Here is a 6,721-nt window from a genome sequence, read left to right as displayed (position 1 = left end):
ATCATCTTCAGGATGCTAGAATACACTAAATACAGCAAAAATTTTGAGTCTACAACGTTTAGTTTAGGTGTGAGAGCCAAAATGAACTTTTTATTGCTTTAAACGCGTTTTCAGCCCCTGATTGTACACTTAAGGTGAAAATGTCAAAATCTTCAAAATGAGCATAAGCACAATGAAATTAATGCTGGAATCATCTTCAGGATGCTAGAATACACTAAATACAGCAAAAATTTTGAGTCTACAACGTTTAGTTTAGGTGTGAGAGCCAAAATGAACTTTTTATTGCTTTAAACGCGTTTTCAGCCCCTGATTGTACACTTAAGGTGAAAATGTCAAAATCTTCAAAATGAGCATAAGCACAATGAAATTAATGCTGGAATCATCTTCAGGATGCTAGAATATACTAAATACAGCAAAAATGTTGAGTCTACAACGTTTTGTTTAGGTGTGAGAGCCAAAATGAACTTTTTATGGCTTTAAATGCGTTTTCAGCCTGATTGTGCACTTTAGGTGAAAATGTCAAAATCTTAAAAATGAGCATAAGCACAATGAAATTAATGCTGGAATCATCTTCAGGATGCTAGAATACACTAAATACAGCAAAAATTTTGAGTCTACAACGTTTAGTTTAGGTGTGAGAGCCAAAATGAACTTTTTATTGCTTTAAACGCGTTTTCAGCCCCTGATTGTACACTTAAGGTGAAAATGTCAAAATCTTCAAAATGAGCATAAGCACAATGAAATTAATGCTGGAATCATCTTCAGGATGCTAGAATACACTAAATACAGCAAAAATTTTGAGTCTACAACGTTTAGTTTAGGTGTGAGAGCCAAAATGAACTTTTTATTGCTTTAAACGCGTTTTCAGCCTGATTGTGCACTTAAGGTGAAAATGTCAAAATCTTAAAAATGAGCATAAGCACAATGAAATTAATGCTGGAATCATCTTCAGGATGCTAGAATACACTAAATACAGCAAAAATTTTGAGTCTACAACGTTTAGTTTAGGTGTGAGAGCCAAAATGAACTTTTTATTGCTTTAAACGCGTTTTCAGCCCCTGATTGTACACTTAAGGTGAAAATGTCAAAATCTTAAAAATGAGCATAAGCACAATGAAATTAATGCTGGAATCATCTTCAGGATGCTAGAATACACTAAATACAGCAAAAATGTTGAGTCTACAACGTTTTGTTTAGGTGTGAGAGCCAAAATGAACTTTTTATGGCTTTAAATGCGTTTTCAGCCTGATTGTGCACTTTAGGTGAAAATGTCAAAATCTTCAAAATGAGCATAAGCACAATGAAATTAATGCTGGAATCATCTTCAGGATGCTAGAATACACTAAATACAGCAAAAATTTTGAGTCTACAACGTTTAGTTTAGGTGTGAGAGCCAAAATGAACTTTTTATTGCTTTAAACGCGTTTTCAGCCTGATTGTGCACTTTAGGTGAAAATGTCAAAATCTTAAAAATGAGCATAAGCACAATGAAATTAATGCTGGAATCATCTTCAGGATGCTAGAATACACTAAATACAGCAAAAATTTTGAGTCTACAACGTTTAGTTTAGGTGTGAGAGCCAAAATGAACTTTTTATTGCTTTAAACGCGTTTTCAGCCCCTGATTGTACACTTAAGGTGAAAATGTCAAAATCTTCAAAATGAGCATAAGCACAATTAAATTAATGCTGGAATCATCTTCAGGATGCTAGAATACACTAAATACAGCAAAAATTTTGAGTCTACAACGTTTAGTTTAGGTGTGAGAGCCAAAATGAACTTTTTATTGCTTTAAACGCGTTTTCAGCCCCTGATTGTACACTTAAGGTGAAAATGTCAAAATCTTCAAAATGAGCATAAGCACAATGAAATTAATGCTGGAATCATCTTCAGGATGCTAGAATACACTAAATACAGCAAAAATGTTGAGTCTACAACGTTTTGTTTAGGTGTGAGAGCCAAAATGAACTTTTTATGGCTTTAAATGCGTTTTCAGCCTGATTGTGCACTTTAGGTGAAAATGTCAAAATCTTCAAAATGAGCATAAGCACAATGAAATTAATGCTGGAATCATCTTCAGGATGCTAGAATACACTAAATACAGCAAAAATTTTGAGTCTACAACGTTTAGTTTAGGTGTGAGAGCCAAAATGAACTTTTTATTGCTTTAAACGCGTTTTCAGCCTGATTGTGCACTTTAGGTGAAAATGTCAAAATCTTAAAAATGAGCATAAGCACAATGAAATTAATGCTGGAATCATCTTCAGGATGCTAGAATACACTAAATACAGCAAAAATTTCGAGTCTACAACGTTTAGTTTAGGTGTGAGAGCCAAAATGAACTTTTTATTGCTTTAAACGCGTTTTCAGCCCCTGATTGTACACTTAAGGTGAAAATGTCAAAATCTTCAAAATGAGCATAAGCACAATGAAATTAATGCTGGAATCATCTTCAGGATGCTAGAATACACTAAATACAGCAAAAATTTTGAGTCTACAACGTTTAGTTTAGGTGTGAGAGCCAAAATGAACTTTTTATTGCTTTAAACGCGTTTTCAGCCTGATTCTGCACTTTAGGTGAAAATGTCAAAATCTTAAAAATGAGCATAAGCACAATGAAATTAATGCTGGAATCATCTTCAGGATGCTAGAATACACTAAATACTGCAAAAATTTTGAGTCTACAAGGTTTAGTTTAGGTGTGAGAGCCAAAATGAACTTTTTATTGCTTTAAACGCGTTTTCAGCCCCTGATTGTACACTTAAGGTGAAAATGTCAAAATCTTCAAAATGAGCATAAGCACAATGAAATTAATGCTGGAATCATCTTCAGGATGCTAGAATACACTAAATACAGCAAAAATGTTGAGTCTACAACGTTTTGTTTAGGTGTGAGAGCCAAAATGAACTTTTTATGGCTTTAAATGCGTTTTCAGCCTGATTGTGCACTTTAGGTGAAAATGTCAAAATCTTCAAAATGAGCATAAGCACAATGAAATTAATGATGGAATCATCTTCAGGATGCTAGAATACACTAAATACAGCAAAAATGTTGAGTCTACAACGTTTTGTTTAGGTGTGAGAGCCAAAATGAACTTTTTATGGCTTTAAATGCGTTTTCAGCCTGATTGTGCACTTTAGGTGAAAATGTCAAAATCTTCAAAATGAGCATAAGCACAATGAAATTAATGCTGGAATCATCTTCAGGATGCTAGAATACACTAAATACAGCAAAAATTTTGAGTCTACAACGTTTAGTTTAGGTGTGAGAGCCAAAATGAACTTTTTATTGCTTTAAACGCGTTTTCAGCCTGATTGTGCACTTTAGGTGAAAATGTCAAAATCTTAAAAATGAGCATAAGCACAATGAAATTAATGCTGGAATCATCTTCAGGATGCTAGAATACACTAAATACAGCAAAAATTTTGAGTCTACAACGTTTAGTTTAGGTGTGAGAGCCAAAATGAACTTTTTATTGCTTTAAACGCGTTTTCAGCCCCTGATTGTACACTTAAGGTGAAAATGTCAAAATCTTCAAAATGAGCATAAGCACAATGAAATTAATGCTGGAATCATCTTCAGGATGCTAGAATACACTAAATACAGCAAAAATTTTGAGTCTACAACGTTTAGTTTAGGTGTGAGAGCCAAAATGAACTTTTTATTGCTTTAAACGCGTTTTCAGCCTGATTGTGCACTTTAGGTGAAAATGTCAAAATCTTCAAAATGAGCATAAGCACAATGAAATTAATGCTAGAATCATCTTCAGGATGCTAGAATACACTAAATACAGCAAAAATTTTGAGTCTACAACGTTTAGTTTAGGTGTGAGAGCCAAAATGAACTTTTTATTGCTTTAAACGCGTTTTCAGCCTGATTGTGCACTTTAGGTGAAAATGTCAAAATCTTAAAAATGAGCATAAGCACAATGAAATTAATGCTGGAATCATCTTCAGGATGCTAGAATACACTAAATACAGCAAAAATTTTGAGTCTACAACGTTTAGTTTAGGTGTGAGAGCCAAAATGAACTTTTTATTGCTTTAAACGCGTTTTCAGCCCCTGATTGTACACTTAAGGTGAAAATGTCAAAATCTTCAAAATGAGCATAAGCACAATGAAATTAATGCTGGAATCATCTTCAGGATGCTAGAATACACTAAATACAGCAAAAATTTTGAGTCTACAACGTTTAGTTTAGGTGTGAGAGCCAAAATGAACTTTTTATTGCTTTAAACGCGTTTTCAGCCCCTGATTGTACACTTAAGGTGAAAATGTCAAAATCTTCAAAATGAGCATAAGCACAATGAAATTAATGCTGGAATCATCTTCAGGATACTAGAATACACTAAATACAGCAAAAATTTTGAGTCTACAACGTTTAGTTTAGGTGTGAGAGCCAAAATATACTTTTTATTGCTTTAAACGCATTTTCAGCCCCTGATTGTACACTTAAGTTGAAAATGTCAAAATCTTCAAAATGAGCATAAGCACAATGAAATTAATGCTGGAATCATCTTCAGGATGCTAGAATACACTAAATACAGCAAAAATGTTGAGTCTACAACGTTTTGTTTAGGTGTGAGAGCCAAAATGAACTTTTTATGGCTTTAAATGCGTTTTCAGCCTGATTGTGCACTTTAGGTGAAAATGTCAAAATCTTCAAAATGAGCATAAGCACAATGAAATTAATGCTGGAATCATCTTCAGGATGCTAGAATACACTAAATACAGCAAAAATTTTGAGTCTACAACGTTTAGTTTAGGTGTGAGAGCCAAAATGAACTTTTTATTGCTTTAAACGCGTTTTCAGCCTGATTGTGCACTTTAGGTGAAAATGTCAAAATCTTAAAAATGAGCATAAGCACAATGAAATTAATGCTGGAATCATCTTCAGGATGCTAGAATACACTAAATACAGCAAAATTTTTGAGTCTACAACGTTTAGTTTAGGTGTGAGAGCCAAAATGAACTTTTTATTGCTTTAAACGCGTTTTCAGCCCCTGATTGTACACTTAAGGTGAAAATGTCAAAATCTTCAAAATGAGCATAAGCACAATGAAATTAATGCTGGAATCATCTTCAGGATGCTAGAATACACTAAATACAGCAAAAATTTTGAGTCTACAACGTTTAGTTTAGGTGTGAGAGCCAAAATGAACTTTTTATTGCTTTAAACGCGTTTTCAGCCTGATTGTGCACTTTAGGTGAAAATGTCAAAATCTTAAAAATGAGCATAAGCACAATGAAATTAATGCTGGAATCATCTTCAGGATGCTAGAATACACTAAATACAGCAAAAATTTTGAGTCTACAAGGTTTAGTTTAGGTGTGAGAGCCAAAATGAACTTTTTATTGCTTTAAACGCGTTTTCAGCCCCTGATTGTACACTTAAGGTGAAAATGTCAAAATCTTCAAAATGAGCATAAGCACAATGAAATTAATGCTGGAATCATCTTCAGGATGCTAGAATACACTAAATACAGCAAAAATGTTGAGTCTACAACGTTTTGTTTAGGTGTGAGAGCCAAAATGAACTTTTTATGGCTTTAAATGCGTTTTCAGCCTGATTGTGCACTTTAGGTGAAAATGTCAAAATCTTCAAAATGAGCATAAGCACAATGAAATTAATGCTGGAATCATCTTCAGGATGCTAGAATACACTAAATACAGCAAAAATTTTGAGTCTACAACGTTTAGTTTAGGTGTGAGAGCCAAAATGAACTTTTTATTGCTTTAAACGCGTTTTCAGCCTGATTGTGCACTTTAGGTGAAAATGTCAAAATCTTAAAAATGAGCATAAGCACAATGAAATTAATGCTGGAATCATCTTCAGGATGCTAGAATACACTAAATACAGCAAAAATTTTGAGTCTACAACGTTTAGTTTAGGTGTGAGAGCCAAAATGAACTTTTTATTGCTTTAAACGCGTTTTCAGCCTGATTGTGCACTTTAGGTGAAAATGTCAAAATCTTAAAAATGAGCATAAGCACAATGAAATTAATGCTGGAATCATCTTCAGGATGCTAGAATACACTAAATACAGCAAAAATTTTGAGTCTACAAGGTTTAGTTTAGGTGTGAGAGCCAAAATGAACTTTTTATTGCTTTAAACGCGTTTTCAGCCCCTGATTGTACACTAAAGGTGAAAATGTCAAAATCTTCAAAATGAGCATAAGCACAATGAAATTAATGCTGGAATCATCTTCAGGATGCTAGAATACACTAAATACAGCAAAAATTTTGAGTCTACAACGTTTAGTTTAGGTGTGAGAGCCAAAATGAACTTTTTATTGCTTTAAACGCGTTTTCAGCCCCTGATTGTACACTTAAGGTGAAAATGTCAAAATCTTCAAAATGAGCATAAGCACAATGAAATTAATGCTGGAATCATCTTCAGGATACTAGAATACACTAAATACAGCAAAAATTTTGAGTCTACAACGTTTAGTTTAGGTGTGAGAGCCAAAATGAACTTTTTATTGCTTTAAACGCATTTTCAGCCCCTGATTGTACACTTAAGTTGAAAATGTCAAAATCTTCAAAATGAGCATAAGCACAATGAAATTAATGCTGGAATCATCTTCAGGATGCTAGAATACACTAAATACAGCAAAAATGTTGAGTCTACAACGTTTTGTTTAGGTGTGAGAGCCAAAATGAACTTTTTATGGCTTTAAATGCGTTTTCAGCCTGATTGTGCACTTTAGGTGAAAATGT

This window comes from Vanacampus margaritifer, unplaced genomic scaffold (assembly GCF_051991255.1).
Source record: "Vanacampus margaritifer isolate UIUO_Vmar unplaced genomic scaffold, RoL_Vmar_1.0 HiC_scaffold_27, whole genome shotgun sequence".
NCBI classification, from domain to species: Eukaryota; Metazoa; Chordata; class Actinopteri; order Syngnathiformes; family Syngnathidae; genus Vanacampus; species Vanacampus margaritifer.
The sequence above is the reverse complement of the archived record's forward strand: the minus strand, read 5'-3'. Positions refer to the sequence as shown.